Source organism: Rosa chinensis, chromosome 3 (genome assembly GCF_002994745.2).
Source record: "Rosa chinensis cultivar Old Blush chromosome 3, RchiOBHm-V2, whole genome shotgun sequence".
Taxonomy (NCBI): Eukaryota; Viridiplantae; Streptophyta; class Magnoliopsida; order Rosales; family Rosaceae; genus Rosa; species Rosa chinensis.
This window is the reverse complement of record NC_037090.1, coordinates 32,080,724-32,105,627: the sequence shown is the minus strand read 5'-3', so window position 1 is coordinate 32,105,627 and position 24,904 is coordinate 32,080,724. Positions and strand designations below refer to the sequence as shown.

The 24,904-nt window shown below is 41.8% G+C and overlaps 1 pseudogene; it reads left to right on the top strand.

Moving 5' to 3' along the window:
* Positions 1-795: 795 nt before the first annotated feature.
* LOC112194448 overlaps positions 796-24,904 on the top strand; it is a 54,411-nt pseudogene continuing 30,302 nt past the window's right edge.

Here is a 24,904-nt window from a genome sequence, read left to right as displayed (position 1 = left end):
GTATATAGCACTCCTCCTTAGAGCAAGTTCACCCGTTGGGTCACCAGATCACCAACTATTCACTACTTTTTAGTGTTAATTTCACCCTCTGGGTCACGAGCACAGTGTATTTCGTGCCCTGGGTCACGGGCACAGTGTATTTCGTGACCCAGAGAATGAAAATATACACTAAAATGCAGTGAATAGTAGGTGACCTGGTGACCCAACGGGTGAACTTGCTCTTATGGTTTTGTTTTGGGGGTAGAGGAAGAGGTTGACCTAAGCTTTGCTCTGTAAATTAGGATTTTTGTTTTGGTTGGGTTTTTTTGGCTGGACTGGGTTTGTGGGATTTTGGGTTTCAGATTTTGGTTTGTTTTTAGAGGTGGGTGTGCTTTGATGGAGTTGTTCCAGAGGTTTTTCAAGGATTCAGAACTGGGTTTGTGGAGGAATTCAGGAGTTTAGTTTGGTCTATTATATCTACAGGTAACAGTTCAGGTCAGTTTTGGCAGAAGATTTAGTGGTTTCTTGCAGCTTTTTGGAGGCAGTTAGTAAAGAAAGCTGCATTGTTCTGCGGTTTCAAGGTTCTTAAAGACTTGGTTTTGAGGACTTGGTGTTTGGTTCTTCAGCTTTTTTCTTAGGCTGGTTTTGGCTTCAAGGAAATAGCTTTCTAGGTCTCTGTTTCTGTTGATGAAATTGCTCTGGTTTGGGCATTTCCTGGTGTGAATTTGAGTTCTCAGCTTAAATTCAAGGTAATTGATTAACTTAGCTACCTTGAGATTTTGTTCTTGAAGTTGGGATACTGATTTCCTTGTGAAAATGGCTTGCATGAAATTGGGATCTAAAAGTGATGCATTCCTGTGGAATGGAATAAGTACAAGAGCAAGACCCAAAAAATCAAGTTCAGATTAGTGGTATGAGGATGCGTCAACAGTAAGCTTGCCTCTATATCAGAGATTGATTTCCGTAATGGAATCTCATGGCATCGAACAAGAGATTATTGCGGGGTCCATCACTTCTTATGCAAAAAAGTATCTTCCTGGGCTAAGTCGGCGTCAAGGAACTAGTGAGTCTAGTACCCGTCTTGCACCGGCATCTTTGGGCTCCCCACCACCGAAGAAGGCTAGAAGCTCTTACTTGAAGAGGTGGGTCGGCTACTTCCATTGCAGAAGAGTCTAGTCCCAACCAAATTCCTATTTAGTCTACTTCGGAGTTCGGACAGCCATGATTCTTCAAGCCAACTAATCCTGCATCTCAAATTTTGAGAAAAGGATTGGTATGCAGCTTGATCAAGCTACTCTAGAATATCTTTTGATGCCAAACTTCTCTTATTCCATGGAGACACTCTACAATGTCGATTGTGTACAACGTATGTTAGACCACTTCCTTGCCATGGAACATATTGTAGGTGGGGCATCTCCAGGTTTGGTCGAGGATGGCCAGCTGATTGGGTCACCTTCATTGACAGTAATGTATTAGAAGGCGCGCCTCAGGAGCGTCTTAAGGTGAAAATCTGCAGTTAAAATGAGTGATTTTTGATACCTAGGCATGAAGGCGTAGAAAACGGACTTAGGAGGGCGTCGAAATCAGACATAAGGCGTACCCGCTGCGCTGTTTTTTCCTTTTTTTGTTTTGTTTTTTTTTTATTGAGTAAAACCACATATGCTGCTCTACTGTCAAACTTCTGTTTCCCGACTTCAAAACTCATGGTCTTGGGTTGTTCTAAGAAAACAACTTCTGGACGGCTTCATGACTTGGGGTATACTGTGGTGATGGATAGATGGGAGAGGAAAGTTGGGTTCTTGAAATTAGCGTACAGGTATGGGAACAAAATGAGAAGCAGCAAGAAGCAAGAAGGAGCATAGGCCCCTCCTTCACAAAATGAAGCCTGGTTTATTATGAGTTCTGTTAAATGGTTAAACCAACGTTCTTATCTTTATTTTCTGATGATAAGGATTGTTCATCAATTGAATCCACAGTTTAAAAGTTTTATTTTCATCTTTATCTTATGCAGCTATATTTTAGTTTTTATCTTTAACTTGTATACAATTATTTCATATATGTAACTAATATATATATAGTTGTATACCATTCTCAATCAATAATAATTGTGACCCCCGAAAAAGTTTAACGAGCTAAATTAAGATCGTTCGATAAATTATTTATCGATCTCGGTAATGATAAAGGATGCTCGATAATATTTTTAGAAATTTTCACAAAGTGAAATCCTCGATTTAATAGTTGGATAATAAAGTACACGACATGACGAGTTCGTGAAAATTTTTAGAGAATTTTTCGAATATCCGAGCTATTTATCGTGATTTTCCAAAGTTCTAGGATTTTAGAAAATTATTCAAGAAAAAGGAAATTACCACGACGCAATCGTGGCCGTCTAATCAGCCACTGTTCGATAGCCGTCCAAAAATAAACTGAGGGAGCCTATAAATAGGCCTTCGATCGTTGAACGATCCAGACGAGTCAAGAGAGGATCGAAGCTCTCTGACCCGAAACATGACCCAACGATCCGGTTTCTAGACCCGGCCGTATCTCCGCTGTCAAGCCACCTCTAGCAGGCAGATTGGTCGCCTTTTCTTCGTCTTTCCGTCGCCTACATCCCTGTGACCTCGGATCACACATGCACTTAACGAAGGAGGAGAATCAAAGACCGGAACCTCTGAGTTTTCTCCGGTGACTTCTCCAAATTTCGGCAACTCCGGCCACCGTCTGAGCTGCATGTGATATGAAACTCACTCCTCTCGTCATGCTCTACCCTCTAGTTAATTAGTTTTTGAAATTGATGAAGTTTGGTTGATTTAGGTTTATGGGCTAGTTCGGGTTCGACGCTGTCACCAATGCCGACGACATTTCTGACTCTTCTCGGTTCGTTCTGGCTTGGCTTTTGGTTCGACTTCTTCTGTAGACGAGGCCTAATCTCGATTGGGAGTTAGATTCCAAAAATTTATGGGTTGTGGAAATCGAAGCTTAGATATCAGTTCGTCATCGGGTTTTCATAAAGCTACTACGAGGAAGTAGAGGCCCAAACTGCAAATCAAACTTATTGAAGTTAAATTCGAAAGTTTAGTCAAAATTGTTAATCCCTGAAAGTTGAGGAATTGTGTTGGCTATGCGATGTTGTTTGCATATGCAGAATGGGTGGTTATGTCTTGGTTTGAATTGATTGAGTCGTGGTTTCAAAATTGGGGCCGTGACCACTTACCCAATTTCAGCTTCAAAATTGCCCGCTTACTCCACTAAGAGTTTTTTAACCCAATTTACCCAATTAAGTGTTAAATGACAATTGCAACCTTCAATTAATTAAAAAATTGCAGGTTCACTCTCTTTCCTCTATCTCTCTCTGCAGCTGCTGCCCATCTCTCTCTCTCTCTCTCTCTGACCAATCTCTCTCACTGGGACTTGCGGCCAGTGTTGGGATTGGTGTTGCATGATGAGTGGCTGGGTAGATTGATATCTGGAGGAGAACTGGTGTCCGGCGGCGATGCATGCAGAGGCGCTGGGCAGAGCACGCTAGGCACTGGGGGCTGAGAGGTGGCGGGTGGGCAGCTACGTCTTCGCCGATCTGGGTGCTGCGACGGTGGGGGGCTGACGAATCCGATCTGGGTGCGGCAACGGTGCAGAGGAGTTGTTGTTGAGGTCGAGATCAGGTCTCAAGGGCAGCGCGGATATCAATTGCTCTGGTCCTGCTGTTGGGTGCGGAGATCAATTTCTCTTGGCTGGGTGCGGTGAGGCCGGCGGCCAAAACAGATTTTTTTTTTTTTTTTTGACAGAAAGAAACTAGAAAACTAAAGTTTATTTTCTTGGCTATTGGCTCTGAGCGTGCTGATAACGTATAAAAGTAATATGAGTATTGGGAGGCAATAATATGAGTATTGGGGGGCAATAATATGCATATAAATTGATTAAATGTGCATGTAGTGTATTCATTTTGGTTTTGGGAGTTTATGCAATTTACTGGAGGGCAATAATATGATTATTGGGAGGTAATAATATGAGCATTGGGGGGCAATAATATGATTACTGGGGGGCAATAAAGTCAGATGCCAGAATCCGGTCACCAGTCCGGTGAACGGTAGCTGGATTCTGGTCACCGGTTGCTGGAGTCCGGGCCGGCCACTGGTCACCGGAGCACAGTAAGGTGGAGGATGACTTTTCTCTCTAAGTGAGAAAGAAGGAGAGGGCAAAAAAGTCTCAAAAATAAATAAAAAGAATAAAAAAAAGAATTAATTGGGTAGTAGGGAAATAATCCCTTAGAGTGTTTTGGGTAAATGGGGTTAAAACACTGTTAGTGGAGCAAGTGGGCAATTTTGTTGTTGAAATTGGGTAAATGATCATTTCCCCTTCAAAATTTTTTTTCAGTAAATGAGATTTCTTTGTGAAATTGATTATTGAATGAAAGGTTGTAATTAGGGGTGCATTTGATTTAGTCTATCGGTTTTCATAGTGACAGTTTGAATGTAATATCAAATTTTTTTTTTTTTTGAGAATGAAAATTGCATATTATTAAGCAACTTAGATGCATACATAAGAAGCAAGTACATCATAGAGTCATTGTGGCCCATGCTCTACCCAAACTTGAAATGCAGGAAACAAAAGTGTTTTCCTAACTAACATATGTGCTGCCTGATTACACTTCCTAGGGCAATATGTATAAACAACTGAATTGAAAAGGTGAAACAAAGTCTTCACATTTTCTACTAAACAACTTTCAACAGACAAGGCAAATAGGAGTTGAGAGGAGATGTCGCTTGTGGAGGTTGAAAGCACAAGGCAAAATGTCATTTAAAGCTCGCCAAAAGAAAATTCTAGCTACAGCCGGTATTTTAAATTGCCAAATGCATCTCCAAATGATGTTATCTTGTGATGTAGAGCTGCCCTCCTCCCCACTTTGCCAATCTCTCTTCTATACAATTAGTTTGTATCCACTCTTTACTGTATAGATGCCATTCTTGGTATAGTGCCAACATAACACATCCGGGGATGGGGAGATGGATAAAGGAATGGACAATATTGCTTCAGCCTCCAAAGTCCAAAAATTATGTATGATCAAATCATAATTCCAACCACCATCAGCACCAAAGAGAGTAGAAACACAAGAATTGAAGAAAATACCAGGTGGAGATTGGATACGAAAGGAATGAGGTACCGGTACCCAAGCATCCCTATAGATTGAGATTGATTTGCCATCCCCTACTTTCCATCTTAGACCAGATGGAAATACCGGATTGAGAAATATTTGAATTGTGGATGGAATTAGTTGGTTGTGAAGTCTGGAAAAGTCGAGTGTTGTGAATGCCTAAGGAATGGCCTAAAGTGGTATTATGGGTGTCCATAGTAATCCATCGAATTACTATGCGACTAATTTACTAAGAGAAATCTTGAATTCAAATTTGGAAATTGGTCGATATTCGAATTTCAAGTGAGCATCAAGTAATCGGGACTATTTGTCAATATAGTCGTGATTGGTCAAGCATGGTCAAACTTGGTTAAAGTGGTCAATCCTAGTCAAACTAGGAAAAGTTTGTCAAACCTTGCTCAACTACTGGTCGGATGATTTATTAATCATCGAAATTTTAATATTTGTTCAATAGACTATTAACGATCGCAATGTGGACTCCAGTTACCCGACGAACAACAGGTTCACGACTCTCAAAGTACGTGAGAGAAAGCATCGGAATCCAGGCAAGGATTCGGGACTCTCCTCGATATGTGCATTTATTTTGTTAAGTTGTTTCAAAGTTATGCATGTTAAGTTGTGTGGCATGGTTAAGTTAAAATGCAAAGCACACTAACCAAACCATATGAGAAATGTGATGGCTTGAGAGCAAAGGGTGGCACTGACTTCCTTGGGTTCGATCCCCAAAACCTCCGAAGGGTTAATTAGCTACACCAGTTCGACAGTGAGCAATCGCAATGATGACCTGACTCCGTGTGTGTAGTTAGGTAGCAGAACACTCTCGCTATGCTTACCTGATTTACAAATTAATTAAGATAACGTCGTGTAGTGGGTCCACGGGACCGACTATCGGGTAAGATTTAGCACACGTGTTTATTCGAGTAACTTGCATCGATATTTGAGTCAGAAAGCATTTTTTTTTTTAAAGTTTGTCGTTTATTGAAATCTTTGGTTTAAGCATGTTTTCATACTAGAGACTCAAAAATTTATTTATTGGTTTCAAATCTAGTCGAGGTAGAGTTCCTATTGAGCAGCAAGGCCGAAAGCTCACCCCTACAACAGTGTGGATGCAGGTACTATATATGCACTGGAAATGGGATAGTAGCGGACAGAGTTGGGAGTGCAGAACAAGTTCGCTAAACCATCTTCCAGACTTAATTCTAAATTCTATTTCTTGAACTTCGTATTCAGGAAATTTGTTGAAAGTTAGTCGATCTTGTGTCAAATTTAGTTGAATTCTCATTCTTTGAAGTTCGTATCTTTCGAGTGAGCATTTCAATCAAGTTCTGGATGAATGAAACAGATTTTTAGTAACTCAAAGATTTACACCTCAAAATTATTTTAAAGCTTTTGTTGTGCGTTTACAAAAAAAACTTTTCAAACAAAATGCCTAGCAGTTCTCTAGGATGTAAATCGAGTGTTCGGTCACGGCACTGTAACGTGCTTAAATTGATGAGCTGCAACTTGGGCGTTACAATAATCATCACAAATCTTTCAATATTAATAATAATGAATAAGTTTTTTTCTCTATTATTAATGTGCTATATATATATATATATGTATATATATATGGGGTTATTATCACAAATGATACCTGAACTATACCTCAATCTTATCGATGGTACCTGAACTTCAATTTTGATCACAACCAATACCCGAACTTTTCGATTTCATTTTAAACGGTACCTAGAGCCACCTCCGGTCACTATTCAGACTAAAAACGGCATGGGAGGCAATCATAGTGATGATTTTTGATGATTTCAAGGGTTGCAATCATATATAATGATGATTTTTTGGTAATAGACTGGCCTTGAACTTGTTTTTTTTTATTTTTTTTTTATATTTAGCTTTTTTGGCCAGAATAGTGACCGAAGGTGGCCTTAGGTACCATTTAAAATGAAATCGAAAAGTTCGAGTACTGGTTGTGATCAAAATTGAAGTTCAGGTACCATCGATAAAATAGAAGATAAGTTCAGGTACCATTTGTGATAATAACCCTATATATATGTATACTTTTATATGGCAAGGCTTACGCCTTAGTGAGGCTCTCCCAAAAACACCTCGGAGTACGCGTCAGGGTTTTGAAACATTGATTTGACACTAGTCACGGTGGTAGCCAAACTCATTGGTATATAAATATAAATATATATATATATATATATATGTATACTTTTATATGGCAAGGCTTACGCTTTTAGTGAGGCTCTCCCAAAAACGCCTCGGAGTACACCTCAGGGTTTTAAAACATTGATTTGACACTAGTCACGGTGGTAGCCAAACTCATTGATGGATACCTTGAGGAAGTTGCTCCTGATGTTAATTTGAAGCACCCCAATCAAATTTTGGCTGCTACTATTCCTGAATATGCCAGGCACTTGGATGATGGTCTTTATCGAGCTATAGTTATATATTTAAAGTCGCACCCATGGTTGGCAGAGGCTGAAAGAGAACGTACAGCTTTGCAGATTGATGGACTGCCAGAACCTTTCCTTGGAAGCTTGCACTCATGCTGCCCAAAATGAGAGGCTACCATTAAGAATAGTTGTTCTGTAAAACCATATACATGCTCAGAACATATGCACAACAATCACAAAAGGGATCAAGGCTTACCTTCAGCAATCACTGGCATGGATTCCATCTTATGTAGCTACTAAACTCGGTCACTGAATATGGCCTTCTGTTACTTACCAACCTTGGTTCTCAATGGACAGAACTTATGCAATAATCGTCGGTGGCAACAGGGACCAATTCATCTTATTTATATAGGTGACTTAACCCTCAAGAAGCTTCCCATTAAAGCATTCCTGATCAGATTAGGTTTCCTAGTTAGATTCTTAATGTAACACTTCATTGTAGTCTTTCTTGCAGACCAAGAACTGGATTACTTACCTTAATGAATTGATACACTCTTTCATTAAGTTACAAGTATTGATTTGAGTTTGTGTCCATGTTAAACTAGATTTGACATTTAGCTAATTATCAATATACTTAATGTTAATGTGTGACAAGTCCATATTTGATTCTAACAATCTCCCCCTTGGACTGACACATATTAACATTGATAACTTGCACCAGAAAATGCCATAATCTATTTAACTTACTGAAGTGCGGGCCAGACAACAATTCAAACCAAAATTCCATTCCAACATGGTCAGAACACAGTTACTTATGCAGAGCAAGAAACAGTATACATTTTAACAAAAATGCAGACTTTCAAAACCACAACATAAGCTCCTGTAATCCACATATGTCAAACCATTAATGTGTATCAACAAGTAAACATATATTAGGTCCTACTTTATGTTTCTTAAACCAGAAACTCAAGCAAATTTACTGAACACTGATGGCTTAAAAATTATTGCTTGAACCTTAATATCATGCTATACATGATTTAAGCCATCTAATAGCAAGTATAACTTTAAGTACAAAATCGACAATTTTCAGAACATTTAATAAAAGCTGCAGCAATAACCAAAGTCTGAAAACACCTCAAAAATTTTATTGATAATAAATAAACTGCCATTACAAATAAGTTGTGATAAATAAAGTCAAAAGATCACAACTGAAAATACAAGAACTCAAAAACCTTAGAAATTTAAATTGCTCCCACTGGACTAACTCTCTACTGAACCTAAGCATCTAAATTAGCTAAAATTCCAATGCTTCTGGAATGCAGCCACTGACAATGCCTTGGTGAAAGGATCTACTAGCTGTGAATTTGTGTCAATACTCAAAACAGCTATTTCACCATGCTTTACTCTTTCTCTAACACTGTAATACTTCAAATCAATGTGTTTAGAATTATTTGATCTTTTACTGTTCTTGCCAAAGAAAACTGCTGCTTCATTATCACAATAAATCACAAATGTGTCTGCCACAATGTGACTCAATACTTTGGTCTACATGAGAAAATTCCTAATCCAAAGTCCTTCACACACAGTTTCATATACTGCAATAAATTTAGCTTGCATAGTAGAAGTTGAAACAAGTGTTTGTTTCATGGTTTTCCAAGCAATAGCACCTCCTGCAAGCATGAACACATATCCACAAGTCGACTTCTTGGAGTCTGGATAATTTTCTGCAAAATCCGAGTATGAGAATCCAATAAGTTTCAGATCCTCCACTTGCCTATACACTAGCATATAACCCTTGGTTCTCTGCAGGTACCTCAACACTTTCTTCCTAGCTACCCAATGCTCATGGCCTAGATTGGATTGAAACCTTGATAAAATCCCTACTGCAAAAGACAACACTACACCAAAAACTGCATCACACGATGGTGAAAAAACGTCGTCTGATTTGAAGACTCACCGTCGTCTATCTCGATGTTGTCTAATGAAAAATCAAATGACGGTGAATTCACCGTTGCATGATACAAAGTCAGTCGACGTATATTTCTTAACACCGTTGTCCAAGAACTCGACAGATGCCGGACGCACCCATGCGCAGCACTTGTGCGCAACAGTTCACACAACAGAATTTACTTTTATGCTGTTGTGGGTTGAATTTTCATACAACGGTTTTGTAGTTTAGCTGTTGTGTGATTAAATAAGCCCACTGTGTTTTGGTATTTTCTGTTGTATGAGCTTAAAACTAGACAACGTTACTTATTGAAATCCATTGTGTGATAGCTATGAATGAATTAGACTAGACGACGTTACTTATTGAAATCCATTGTGTGATAGCTATCAATGCGTTGTGTGAATACCCAGAATTTTTTTGTTCAGACAACGTTGGTTGACATTTCTGAAAATCTGTTGTATGATTGCTGCAAACATCCATTCTCTGAATTGATTTGTGCATTAATTTGGTCCATTTTACCCAATGAACAGTGAATATATCTATCAAGCAATCCATCATAATATCTAACATTCTGTACATAAAACTGCAAAAGGCAGTATTTCCCAAACAAAATTGTCCAAATTTCAAGCCAACAATAAAAGAAGAAAAACATTCCTAACTAGCTACACATGAATCAAAAGCTGATATAATATCTTTTCACTTCAACAAAACCTTCATGTGTCACTTTACCAAGCATCTTGTGCACTATATTCTTATTTGCATCACCTCCAAGCTTGTTGTGAAGCTTCACAAGTTAGCACATATTGCAGCACCAGAAGGAATGTTCCTATTTATTTGTGGTGTTGAGTAGAACAAATCTGAATGGTTCTTCTAGGATTTGGATATTGGAGTGCGAAGAATTGTTTCCTCTATATCTACATCTTCACCATTCAAAATCCTGCACAAGGTTTCCCATCACTTATCAAATACTAAATTACCAATACATGTCATAATAATTCAATGTCGATAGATAAGTCAGACTGGTGATTGTATCAGCTAAGATAGAGGTACATTTGAACATTATACACATTTAATTAATGAGACAAATAAGCAAATCGTAATCTACCAATGAGACTAAGCAGCTTAAATGATAGAGCAAACCTGAAATGCACAGGAGCATAAGTTCGAAAAAGTACATAAGTATTGCTCATGTTGACTTCACTATCAATCCAATCAATCAAAGTTTCCATGGATCTCTGGTATGCAGTTTAACATGAAAAAGTCAAATTAACAAATTAATAATAAGCCTCTAGTTGTGAAGGGTACCAGTTGATGCCGGATGGTTTGTAATCAAAAGCATATTTAAATGTTTTAGCAGCTGCACCATATATCCCAGAGAAAATTGCAAACAATTGACTAACAATATGGGTATCTTTCAATATTTTCTTATGGTAAAGATATGAAACCTATATACTGAAATGAATTGACTGATAAGTGGATTACCTTGTGAACCCACTCAAACTCCCCGCCTCTAGGATCAAATGTCCTGTGCTGCAGACTGATCAATTTAAGGGTAAAACGAGGACCACATTCCTGAGTGTTTAAGACAAGAAAGACCATTAAGATCTACATTTATAAATGATACAATAAAGAATAAAGAAATAAACGTAAACTGCATGCTATGGTAGATGTGGCAATACCTTGCCTTCCTATGTCACATAAATGGCTCTGATCATCTGCGGCTTCATCGTCTAATAAAAATAAAATTGAGTTAATTGAGTTGAAAGCAGAAAATGATTTTATTGTTGACACCCGCATGGCATTCATACCTTATTTTTATAACTTGAGACAAGAAAAAAAAGTACAAAACCTCAAATTGCATATAAAGCCAAATATAGCAGATACATGCAATGGCATAGGAAATTTGAAAATGTTCATTATTCACTACCAAATTTTGTTCACTAGGGGACACCATGAACAGATTGCACAATAAATGAGGTTTATATGCGAGTATACTATGCTACAAGAACAACTAAAGAAGCTTACCATTTAATTAATCAAAACCATCGGTATTAGAGGGATCATCCAAATCCTGATTGTTCTTCACCTTCTTTCCTTTTCCTTTCCTCAGTTTCTTTGTCTTTTCCTTGTCATTGGCAGCTTTGGTCGAGTTATCTAGTGAAATGACAAGAGCAAACCGCATTGAGTTCATTTTGAATGCAAAATTCTGACCAAGTAATTAACAAGTTAACATTTAACAAAGCTAGAACTCCACTTTACCTTCAATAGAGATCTGAACAACTTTTCTCGAATCACCATTGTTTTCTTCTCTCTTTTTCTCTTTCTCATCTCTGAAGGTCCTGAACTGTTATCTGGAAACAATTCAACACAATATCAACTTGTTTATACTTTATTCTCTTCTCATCATAAACCTACAGAGCAAAACTTCAACTTTCCAGGCCGAATTATCCAAATGTCTTCTGTCTACTGCATAATGGACATCAATTACACACATTCATGTATTGGTTTTTGTTCTAAAATCCAAAACCCTTTCTCTACTAACTTCATTCTACATAATCCCAGAAGCATTCAAGTTAATTCAAACAGCAAAACGAATTAAAAACAAAACTTAAATCAAAGTACAAGAGATTAAAGCGACGAACCCTTTTCAACAGGCTCCAAATTTCTCTGGGCAAGCTCATTGTTCTTCTTCTTGTCCTTGACTCCCATCTTCTCTCTGAGTAAATAGCTCAACTACAGAACTGAGACTACCTTATCTTACTTGAAACCAATGCAAAGCAAGAAGAAGAAGAAGAAGAAGAAGAAGAAGAAGAAGAAGAAGAAGAAGAAGAAGAAGAAGAAGAAGAAGAAGAGGGTATCAAAACCTTAAGGAAACGAACCAAAATATGAGACCAAGTTCGGAACTTGACTGAACTTGACTGATTTCGCAGGTGTTGCATGTCTTTGGCTCATGGATTGTCTCGGATTCGAGCGAAGACTTCGACCGGGTGCTTCAATGAAGATTCTTTTTAGGGTTGAGTTGGGGTTTGGCCAGAGACGAGTAGACTTTCAAGAACTAGAGAAGACGATGGCATTATGAGATTTTGATTAGAGTTTGGTGGCTGTGATTGGATTTGGTGTAAGAAGGAGTCGGAGCCAAGGCACGATGTTGAAGCCTTGAAGAGGAGTTGAGGCTTCTGGGAGAGAAGAGAATAAGAGAAGAAGAGAAGAAATACCCCGTTTGGAGCTTGCAAAGAATGAGATTTATCTTCTCTCTGGGGCAGAAGAAATACCCTAATCGAGTAGAACCCAACTCGATTGGTCAGAACCCAAATCCCTCATTTCAGCAGAATGAAAAACCCCCCAAATTGAACCCAACTCGAACCCAAATCGAATAGAATCTAAATCCAAACTTTGAAAGATGGTGATTTGTGATGTCTAAGTGTTTTGAGAAGATGATGAAGAAAAGCTCCAGATTTTGCTCGAAGTGAAGAAAAGCTCGGGGTTTCTCTCTCAGACATGAAAAATGGCCAAGGCATTAAGTGTGCCCTCGAGTTGCCTAAGGCAATAGGCATTAATTTTTTTTTTTTTTTAAATCAGACAGACAACGTATAGATACGTTTACGTTGTCTGATTTGTTACATAGCTAAGGGAATGAAAGATGGAAATTTCCTGCCTCTGCAATCAAAATGTTAGGTTTCGTGTTTAGGCTAGTCATTTCTCATTCACACAACAGAAATAGTTCATTCTGTTGTTGGAACTTGCAAGCATAACAAACAATTGCAGCCGAATTTTCTCGTTTTAGGGGGAATGAATGTCATTTTGGAGCCATTTCCAAATTTTGGTACTCATTTGCACAACAGAACATTAAAAACCATTGTATGATGATTTGCAGGTATACTCCTACAACGGAAGTAACTAAACTGTTGTCCAATTTAATGACATCTAGGGTACAATTTGGAGCCAAATTTGACTCAATGGTAAGAGGGAAATATGCTGGTCTTTTTTTTTCATTCAGACAACAGATAATCTTTCTTTCCGTTGTGTCTTAGAATTTGAGCATCTTTATACAATGAAGATTTATTAAATGTGTTGTATGATTCAATTGTTGTCAACAGACAATAGAGGATTTGTTCTCCGTTGTGTGATGCAGTTTTTGGTGTAGTGCAAGTCTGGCCTAGTGTAGACTTGTGCATACATGAGACTTCCTACAAGTCTGGCATAAGGCTTTGACTCCATATTCTCCTTCTCAACATCACTATTGGGACTTTGCTTCTTGGTTAACTTATCTCCTTTGGACATGAGAACTTCTCCAGCTGCACACTTCTCCATACCAAATCTCTTTAAAATTTTGGTAACATAATTCTGTTGAGACAAACCAAGTAGTCTATGTGCCTTATCTCTTTTAATTTCAATACCTAGTACATAGGATGTTTCTCCTAAGTCTTTCATGTCAAAATTCTTTGACAGAAAATTCTTAGTGTCTTTGAGCAGTTTTAGGTTACTGCTAGCCAAGAGTATATCATCCACATAGAGAACTAGGAAAATAAAATTGTTCCCAACTGTCTTCAAATAAACACACTCATCCACAAGATTTTCTATAAATCCAAAAGTAGAAATCACATAATCAAATTTCTTGTACCACTGTCTAGAAGCTTGTTTTAGGCCATAAATTGATTTTCTTAACTTACACACTAAATTTTCACTTCCAGTTTGTACAAATCCTTCTGGCTGCCTCATAGAAATCACTTCATCTAGTTCACCATTCAAGAAGGCTGTTTTAACATCCATCTGGTGCAGCTCCGTATCAAAATGAGCCACTAAAGCTATGATTATCCTAAACGAGTCTTTTGTAGAAACTGGAGAAAAAGTCTCAGTGAAGTCAATGCCCTCCTTCTGTGTAAAACCCTTGGCAACTAATCTTGCTTTATGTCTCTCTACATTGCCAGTTGCATCTCTTTTGATTTTGAAAACCCATTTACAACCTATAGGCTTCTAGTTGGGGTCAGTTTCAACTAATTCCCAAACTGCATTTTGACTCATGGAATTAATTTCTGCTTCCATTGCTAGCTGCCATTGAGGAGATTCACTACTTTCAATGGCCTAATTAAATGTAGTTGGATCATTGTCCTCTGCACAGTCCATTTCAATTTTTTCTTCTTGCAGATAAACAATGTAGTCACTCTCTTCCCCCCCCATAAGTTGGTTTTCTTGCTCTCTGTGATCTTCTAGGCTGAGGATGTTCAGGATTAGGTTGAGCGACAAGTACTTGATCAGTTCCTTGGTCAATTACTTGACCAGTTACAGGTACTTGATCAGTTACTTGGTCAGTTACTCGACCAGTGACTTGATCAATTACTTGACCAGATACAGCTACTTGATCAGTTACTTGGTCAGGTACCTTATTAGTGTTTTCTGCCAACATCAATGAAGAATGCTTTGTGCATCATAATCACTTATGCCAACAGAAAACCACAAAACTCATGAGCTTTTAACTTTATATTCTACCCAAATTCATCCTTATAAGAAAATTAAGCTCTTGTATCTGTCAACTTTAATAATGTGTAAACTATTTCTGGGAGATTTTTGTTCTTCATGCAATTTTACACAATCACAGATACAATACCATATCATCAATCAATTCATCATGCATATTCAAGCACAATCAAAATTGTTTCGATTCCAAGAAACCACAGAACAATCAAGAAATTGAAAATTTCATCCGGTCATCATCTACTCTAGCCTAACGCACGCCGGGAATGCAACTAAGGTTCTTGAGCACAATCAAAAACTTAATTATCATGCTATGAATCGAAAACAATTTTCACAGAAAAACCTGTTTTTGCTTTTTCCCCAATTTGCTACAAAAAATCTCAGCGGAAGCTTGAATTTGTTATCCAAATGCAGCAAAACAATTCTCTTGGTATCTTGATTCACAGCAATTAGGGTTTGAATCCCTTCTGAGATGAAAACAGCTCAAACACTTCTGAATCCAGTCCCATACCTTCTTCTTGATCTAAACTGACCGTTGTAGAACAACGGTCCTGATAAAGTAATCTGGGGTTCACATCCAAAACCAATTGGCAATGGATGGAGTGACCCAAACCCTTATAAACCCATAGGTAAGGTCCCATTTTTCCCATGTGGGATGTATATATTCTCAACACGCCCCCGCACATGTGGCGAATTTTCAAGACATACACGTGGACAACTTTTGGGTGACGTGGAGCCCGTGTGGCCGTTAGGCATGCACACGTGGGTAACCCGCTCTGATACCATGATAAAGTAATCTGGGGTTCACATCCAAAACCAATTGGCAATGGATGGAGTGGCCCAAACCCTTATAAACCTATAGGCAAGGTCCCATTTTTCCCATGTGGGATGTTTATATTCTCAACATTATTAACAGTGTTAGCTTAGCTGTTTAGCTTAATTAGCTTAATTAGGGTTTAAGTCATCTTGTTAGCTTAATTAGATCACTTGCTTTCAGTTTGGCTTTCATCACTATAATTGTATGATGCCAGGTTGTTACAAAGTTAGTTAGCTCTCAGCTCAGATGATTGACACGTGGTCATCATCTGTGCATTCATTACTTGTATAAATAGGACCTGCTCCCTTGTTCTGTAACTATGATGCAATACATTCAGTTTCAGAAAACCTCTCTCTCTTTTCTCTCTTTTCTCTAAGCTCATACACAAAGCTATCATGGCATCAAGAGCCAGGTTCGATCAAGGAGTACAATAGGTTGGAGATTCAAGCAAAGATTGAAGATTATATGCACTCGTTTCAGATCATCACAAAGTTTCAGCAGCAACAGATATGTACTTCGTTTATCAATTAGATCTAGTAGACCTTTCCTTGAGATTTGTTGAGATTTACTACGATTCTTACATCATTGAAGCTTAAAATCACTATAATCAGTACTCGATTTCATTTTGAGGAACTTGAATTCACTATAAGGCTTAGAAGTTCAGTTTTGTTCAAGATTCACTAGAATTGTTGAGATTTCTGTAGTATTTTTTCATCTTTGAAGCTTAGATTCATCATAATCGGTGCTCGTTCGTGATCTAGTTGTTGTTGCTACTATAAGTTCAGAAAGATGAAAGTTCTATTGAAACCCTAGCTTATTTTGGTACTTGTTCATCCTAGCAGTCCGATCTGTTATATTCAGTCCTTGTTCTCACTACTAGCAGCTATTCTTTGCTTTCAAACTCAGAAAGTTACATAATCAAGTTGAAACCCTAGCCTTCTTGCTAAAGTTGATAAGATTGAAGCCATGACTATTACTCAGACTACACAAACCACTGTTTACCTACCTAATATTTTCTTAGATGAGTCAAACTATCCTACATGGCTGTTTAGGCTTGAATCATTTCTCAAAGGCCAGAATCTCTATGGCTTTGTGGATGGAACCATTCGCTGTCCACCACAATTTGTTCTTGACACTGATGGAGTTACAAATGTGATCAACAATGAATTTGTTGCCTGGAAGACTCAAGATCAGAGTATTGTGAATATGCTTGGACAAACACTTAGTCCAGTTGCCATGTCCTGTGCTGTTGGTAGTAAGTCTGCTGCTGAAATGTGGGCTAATCTTAAGCTCAAGTTTGCTGCTCCTAATCGTCAAAACATTCTTCAGTTGAAGTCTAATCTTCAAGGGTTAAAGAAAGGATCAGATAGTATAGAAACTTACTTGGACAAGGTTAAGTCAGCCAGGGATGCATTAGAAACTGTTGGAGTCTTTCTTGATGATGAAGATATTGTGGTTGTTGTCCTGCGTGGTTTACCTTCTGAGTATGCTGCAATCAAGACAGTAATTCGAGCTCAATTTGTGACATGTTCAATGGGGGAATTGAAGACACTTCTAAAAGCAGCTGAAGTGGATATTGAAAATGAGATGCAGCCTAGCTCTTCTTTGACACTCACTGCCATGCTAGCTCAGAATCAAGCATCAACTTCTAGTGTCACAGCTTCTTCTCCGGTATCTATTCATAATTTTAGTACATCCAGCTCACCTGTTTTGTCATCTCAATCTCCAAAAGTACCTCCTGGTTTCAGTTCATTGCCATAGCAGCCTGCCACTCAGTCTCTCACTCCTCCAACTCCACAATCTCCATATATTCCCATACTTGCTCTTCCTTATGGATTCTCCCCATATACACCATTCAGTCTCTTTGACACATCATTCCCCATAACTGGTCTGTATGCAGGAAGAGGCAGAAACAATAACTTCACTGGAGGAAGAGGCAATTTTGGTGGTACTGGCAGAGGTCCATTCTTCAATAGAACTAACAATGGTGGCTTTAATACTGCAAGTGGAAATGTCTCTAATAGGAACAACAACCCTGGCCCTTTTAACAGGACCATCAATCCTACTGGTGGTGCACATGTCACTTGCCAACTCTGTGGCAAAGTAGGTCATGGTGCAAGAACTTGCAGGTCACTCAACAACTACAATGCTGGAGGTGCATCAAGCTCGAATATTGAATGTCAATATTGTGGAAGGGACAATCACACTGCTGATAGATGTTATTACATCATTGGTTTTCCTGGTCAACAACAACAACAACAACAGACTGAAGAGATTCAAGCAATGCTTGCTGCAGCCACTCCAAATCCTCAATTCTGGCTTGCAGATTCTGGTGCTACAAACCATATGACCAGTGAAGTTCAACTCCTCCATAATGTTGCACCCTACAATGCCACTGATTCTGTTCAAGTTGGTAATGGTAAATTTCTAAAAATCACACATACTGGGGATGCAATGCTTGGAAATCTTAAACTCAACAACATATTGCTTATTCCTGAACTTGCTGCTCACTTACTCTCTATATACCAGTTATGCAAACAAAATAATTGCTCTGTTTGGTTTGATGATCGAGTTCATGTGTGCTATACAGGACAAGGTGCTGGGCAAAATACTTTACCAAGGACTGAGTAAACAAGGCTTGTACCCTATACCATTTGACTTACCATTCCAGTTACAGAAGCTTTCTAAGGCAGCTACCTCAACTCAGGCTCAACACTCATCTGCAGCTTTTCTTGGCAAAGTTGTTAAGCATTCTCTTTGGCATAAAAGATTTGGTCACCCCTCTAATGTAGTTGTGAGTCAGATGCTGAATAAAAGTAGTATACTTAGTACACCTGATAGTAGTTCTATATGTGAAGCTTGTCTTCTAGGAAAATTTCAGAAACTCCCTTTTCCTAGCTCACTGTTTCTGGTGGCTTTCTCCGGGTACCTCACACAGAATGCTATACCGTCTGGGGCACCGATCAACTCCTGAATCCTGTATCAAGAACACAACGTCAGAGGGATAAACCGTACCGGACGGTTTATACCTCTCCAATGTCTGAGTGAGAAACTAATAGATGTAGAGATCAAACTGTGTATATGAGTTATTACCCGTGAAAGGTGGTTGTGCTAATGTCTTTATACTCAAGCGTGGGAAGGGAGTCTCCCCCATCCTCGATGTGGGACACAGGTTCTTCTTCTGATGTCATATCAGCTCTCTTGTTGCGTAAATAGATGGGCTGTGCTGGCCTTGCCCCGGACCCTGGGTGCCCAGGGTGGCATCCCATGTGAGGCCCGCCATGGTGGGTCGTGAACCCGGCCCATGGCGTAGTACCTGGGAGTACCGAGGGGGCTCAGAGGCTAGTGCCAAACCTAGTTGACTCCCCAGTATGTACAAGTCCCCCAAGTTCCCGTTCAAGATGTTTCTTGGGTGGGGACTTTATTTTAGTCTCAAGGTTTGGCACTAGTGTGCCAATATGTAGTCCCCCAAGTTCCCTCAGAAGAGAAATCTTAAGCGGGCTACGCTGTAGGTAAGCCACCTCGGTGGGACAATGAGGTTGAGTCCCTAGTACTGGATGGGGTCGAGAATTTGAGCCTCCGGTACCCAGTGGGGTAGAGAGAGAGAGCTTGGCTCCGATACCTGATGGGGTAGAAAATTTAAGCCTCCGGTACCCAGTGGGGTAGATAGAGAGCTTGGCTCCGATACCCGATGGGGTAGAAAATTTGAGGCTCCTGCACCCAGTGGGGTAGAGAGAGAGCGCTTGGCTCCGATACCCGATGGGGTAGAATATTTGAGCCTCCGGTACCCAGTGGGGTAGAGAGAGAGCTTGGCTCCTATACCCGATAGGGTAGAAAATTTGAGGCTCCGGTACCCTGTGGGGTAGAGAGACAGCTTGGCTCCGATACCCGATGGGGTAGAAAATTTAAGCCTCCGGTACCCAGTGGGGTAGAGAGAGAGCGCTTGGCTCCGATACCCGATGGGGTAGAAAATTTGAGCCTCCGGTACCCAGTGGGGTAGAGAAAGGGCTTGGCTCTGATACCCGATGGGGTAGAGAGAGGGATTGGCTCCGATACCCGATGGGGTAGAAAATTTGAGCCTCCGGTACCCAGTGGGGTAGAGAGAGGGCTTGGCTCTGATACCCGATGGGGTAGAAAATTTGAGCCTCTGGTACCCAGTGGGGTAGAGAGAGGGCTTGGCTCTGATACCCGATGGGGTAGAAAATTTGAGCCTCCGGTACCCAGTGGGGTAGAGAGAGGGCTTGGCTCTGATACCCGATGGGGTAGAAAATTTGAGCCTCCGGTACCCAGTGGGGTAGAGAGAGGGCTTGGCTCTGATACCCGATGGGGTAGAAAATTTGAGCCTCCGGTACCCAGTGGGGTAGAGAGAGGGCTTGGCTCCGATACCCGATGGGGTAGAAAATTTGAGCCTCCGGTACCCTGTGGGGTAGAGAGAGGGCTTGGCTCCTATACCCGATGGGGTAGAAAATTTGAGGCTCCAGTACCCAGTAGGGTAGAGAGAGAGCGCTTGGCTCCGATACCCGATGGGGTAGAAAATTTGAGCCTCCGGTACCCAGTGGGGTAGAGAGAGGGCTTGGCTCTAATACCCGATGGGGTAGAAAATTTGAGCCTCCGGTACCCAGTGGGGTAGAGAGAGAGCTTAGCTCCAATACCCGATGGGGTAGAAAATTTGAGCCTCCGGTGCCCAGTGGGGTAGAGAGAGACAGCTTGGCTCTGATACCCGATGGGGTAGAAAATTTTGAGCCTCCGGTACCCAGTGGGGTAGAGAGAGGGCTTGGCTTTGATACCCGATGGGGTAGAAAATTTGAGCCTCCAGTACCCAGTGGGGTAGAGAGAGAGCTTGGCTCCGATACCCGATGGGGTAGAAAATTTGAGCCTCCGATACCCAGTGGGGTAGAGAGAGGGCTTCCGGTACCCGATGGGGTAGGCGGTGCATGTCGGCCACGTGGGGCAGACTGGGTTGTGCAATAAATGCCCGTCCCTTCGCCTGCAAAGGCCTCGAGAAATGGGGGATTGCGTGGGACACGTGTAGGGATCCTATGGTTGGGGTCTTTTCGGTTTCGACGGCCTTGATGTATTGGAGATTGAATTTAAGAGGGAAACCGACTGTTTTCCCTCACTTTCGTGAAAAAGAAGCTCAGAAGATTCAGCGAAGAGAAAGGGAGAGCCAAAGCGAAGAGAAAGGGAGAGCCAAGGGAGAAGTGTGAGTGCCTGTGGAGTGATAGATCGATCGTCTGCCGAAGAAGAGGTTAGATCTCTCGCCCTGCTTGTACGATTTAACTTATTTATTTGTCAGGTCTATTGTTTCTGTTTCTGCCATGGCAGTTTCTGTTTGTGTTTTTGTTCCTCCTGTTTGCATAGACAGAAACGAGCAATGCCAGTGTCGTTGTCCTTCTGTTTTAGATTTCAGGGTTTGTTTCACTTTCTGGGTTTTTCATTGTATTTCTGGGTTGTTTATGGGTTTTGGCTTGAATTTCTGGGTTTTGGCTTGAATTTCTGGGTTTTGGCTAGGCTAACCCTTGTGCTTCTGGTTCCAGATAGCGAGATTTGAGGTCCCCGGTACCGTAGTTAGGATGGAATCAGAAGCCAGGGGTGGGGATACGGGATCGTCGTACCAGTCCTCTGCCAGGCAAGCTGAAGTGGACATCGACCGGTACCTAGGCCGAGTAGATCAATTAGCAGAGAACACGGGATCGTCGACTGGGGTGTTCTCGGAGAGTTGTGAGGAGTCCGACGAGGGTGAGAGCGAGGGTGGATCTGCGGAGGCCCCGGTAGTCACAGTGGCCATTCCGGAGGGCATACCGAAGCCGAGGTATACACTTGCGGATGGGACCGTATGTGACGAGCCCGGGAGAAGTATGACGATGAAGGAGATCGTCGACATGCGACTGAAGTGGGGGATACCGGACGCGGTTGAGCTTAGGCCTCTCAGGGATGGAGAGATGGTCGCGAATCCTGCCCCGGGGTGGGTGGCGCTGCACGAGAATCAGCTTCACCAAGGGTTATCTCTACCGCTGCCCCGGTGCCTACAGTATCTGCTGCGGATGCTGAACTTGTCACCGGGCAGCTGACCCCGAATGCCGTTCGCCAAATATATAGTATGATGGCCATGTGGGACTTGTGCCAACAAGGGTGGCCGTCCATAAACGAGTTCCGCGCGGTACATCGGGTACTGTACTCGAGGAAGCAGTCGTGTGCGGGTACGGTCACCTTTGCCGCTAGGGATTACGAGCCACTAGTTACCGACATGCCTACCTCGATGAGCAAAAGGTGGAGGAACAAAGTGTTCCTAGCTGGGGGGCGGTGGCAGATTAAAAATAAGAAGTGACAGCTGACCGGTACCTTCCAAGCTATCGGGGACCAGTCCTATACTCTATCCGAAGTAGAAAGGAAGAGGATAGCCCGGGTATATGCCGTTTGGTCAGAGAAAGAGAGGAGTTCTTATAGATTCATCCGGCACTCTATACTTTATAGGCTAGGGCTAGGGTGGCTCCCCGGTAAGGGATTTAAAACCTCACACAAATATGTATATTATTGTTATTATTATTATTATTATTTTTTTGTGTCACTCATCCTTTCCACTTTCGATTAATCTTTGAACTGATTGTAGTGAAAGCGCCGAAGAGGAAACCCCGGAAAGGCAAGGAGGAGGACAGAATGGACGATGCCCAATTGATGGAAATGCTGATGGGCCAGGGAAAAGACGCCCTTCACATCGACGTCGACCTAGGGTCGAAAGGTACGAGTCGGTCCATTGAAGAAACCCTGCTGGAGATCGCCGATGAGGGATATGGTGAGCCTGACCCCGACGCTCCCGTGACCCACGTTGCGCAGCCCTCCATGGCCGATGTCATCACGATAGATGACACCGGGATGGGAAAAGTACCGGCCCCATTGCCGATTTCCTCTCGCTTAACTGGGAGCGATGAGGCCTTACTCCCTGGTGAGAAGAAGAGATCCCACATGCATCGACATCGGGCTGATAAGGAGGTGACGTACACTGGCCGGGATGTCCAGGGTACTGGTGCTAAGAGGCAGAAGAAAGATCACCCGGGACCAGAGTCGTCGCCTTCTCTTGGCCTGTTATCTCCCGCCATTCCGGTAATCCCCAAGAAGCCCATCAAGTAGCTGCTGAGTGAGTACGTGGTTGCCGATGAAAAGTTCGTGCGGTCCATGCTTGGGGATCTGAAGGATATTGACCTCGACCGGGTTCGGGCCAAGGATAACACTCCCTAGGAGAATCGCCGTCTTGCCCGGGAATCAATGATGCGGGTAAGTCTTGTATTTTCTCCGGCGCTTTTATTTTTATTTTTATACACGCACTAATCAGTGTATCTGCAGGCACTCTTCAATGTGTACGCCATTGACGCCAGCGAGGAAGATACTCATCTGAAGGAGGAGGTTAGCAATCTTTCCGGGCAGGTGAAGTATCTTCATGGCGAGAAGGCCAAGCTGGAGAAGGAGCGGGACTCAATGAGGACTGAGATGGCCGCCGCTAAGCAGCGGATCGCGGAGCTTGAGGGTGAAGTCGCTGAGGCGCGGGAAGAGGTAAAAAACACCCGGGACTCCGAGAAAAAGGCTGCAGAGTCTGCCGTCTCATGGAAGGAGAAGGCAGACCACCTGGAGGATCGTCTTCCCGCGGAGAGGCACGAGGCCGTGGAGGAGTACAAGTCCTCGGAAGAGCTCATCTCTATGCTAGCTGCTGCCCAAGATAAGGTTGTCATTATGAAGTTCAAGGAGTGGGTGGCGGCCGGATACCTAGATGAAGCCAAATTCAAGCGGGGTCTCCTGGAGAAGAAGAAGAAGCGGCTGCCAAGTCTGGTGCCGGTGGGTCCCAGAGTATCGGTGGAGATCGGTTGTAAAATTTTTTTTTTTTTTATTTCATTTTGAACAATTATCTTATTGTCTGGTAGTCCAGGCTTTTTGTGAATGGAAACATCTAGACTTTGAATGGGAATTGGAAAGGAATTAAAATTTCTGTGATTTTCGTTACCGTAAGCATTTGTTTGCATCACTTATTACCGGAATAGAGTAACTGACCATAGCTATGTCCGGGAATGTCCGGGATAGGTAAAAAAAATGCCAGAAATGGTCTGAATAATTCATTTTTCCATTCAAATACCACTAGGTGGTTAAATACAGAATGAGTACCCGATGGGTAGCTTGCCATAGCTGTATGTTCAAAAAGCAAAAGCTAGGACAAGATGCTCCCAGAGCTACTTATAGTAATACCGTAGGCGCTGGGTATTCCATGGATGCCTGGAAATGACCCCGTTCATGTCCCGGATGAAAAAGGTTGCGGGACCTACCTCTTCAATGATCTCATAAGGGCCTGTCCAGGATGAATCCAGTCCCCGGGGCTCTGGGTAGACTTGCTTTATGACCTAGTCCCCCAATTTTAATGTCCGGGACTGTACCTTGGCATCGTAGTAACGAGCTATCCTCCGCTTGTTTGCCAAGTTATGCATGTGCGCCACATCTCTTCGTTCCTCGAGTAAATCGGCATCGAGATGTAGGCCCTGTGAGTTGGTACCCGCATCGAAGTATTCAATCCGGGGACTCTGGATTTGTGTTTCAATAGGGAGTACTGCTTCTGATCCGAAAGCCATGCAGAAAGGGGTCTCCCCGGTAGCCTCCGTTGCCGTGGTCCTGATAGCCCACAACACCTCCGGGAGTTTAGCAGCCCAAAGACCCTTTGCTTCGTCAAGCTTCTTTTTCAGTATTTTCTTGATTATCTTGTTGACAGCTTCGACCTGACCGTTGGTCTGGGGGTGAACCGGGGAAGCATAGAGGATCCTAGTGCCTAGGTTCTGTGTGTAAGCCCTCAACTCATCATTGTCAAACTGGGTACCATTGTCCATGACTATGGTATCCGGGACTCCAAACCTGCAGTAAATGTTCTTCCATAGGAAGCTCTTGACCTTTTTCGTGGTGATGGCGACGAGAGGTTCTGCCTCAACCCACTTTGTTTGGTAGTCCACAGCAACAATGGCGTATTTGAACTGTCCTACTGCTGTGGGAAGTTTACCAATCAGGTCCAAACCCCACTGACAGAACGGCCATGGTGCCAGGAGGATGGAAAGGGCGATGGGCGGTGCCCTTGGGATATTTGCATACATTTGGCATTTGTGGCAAGAACTGGATAT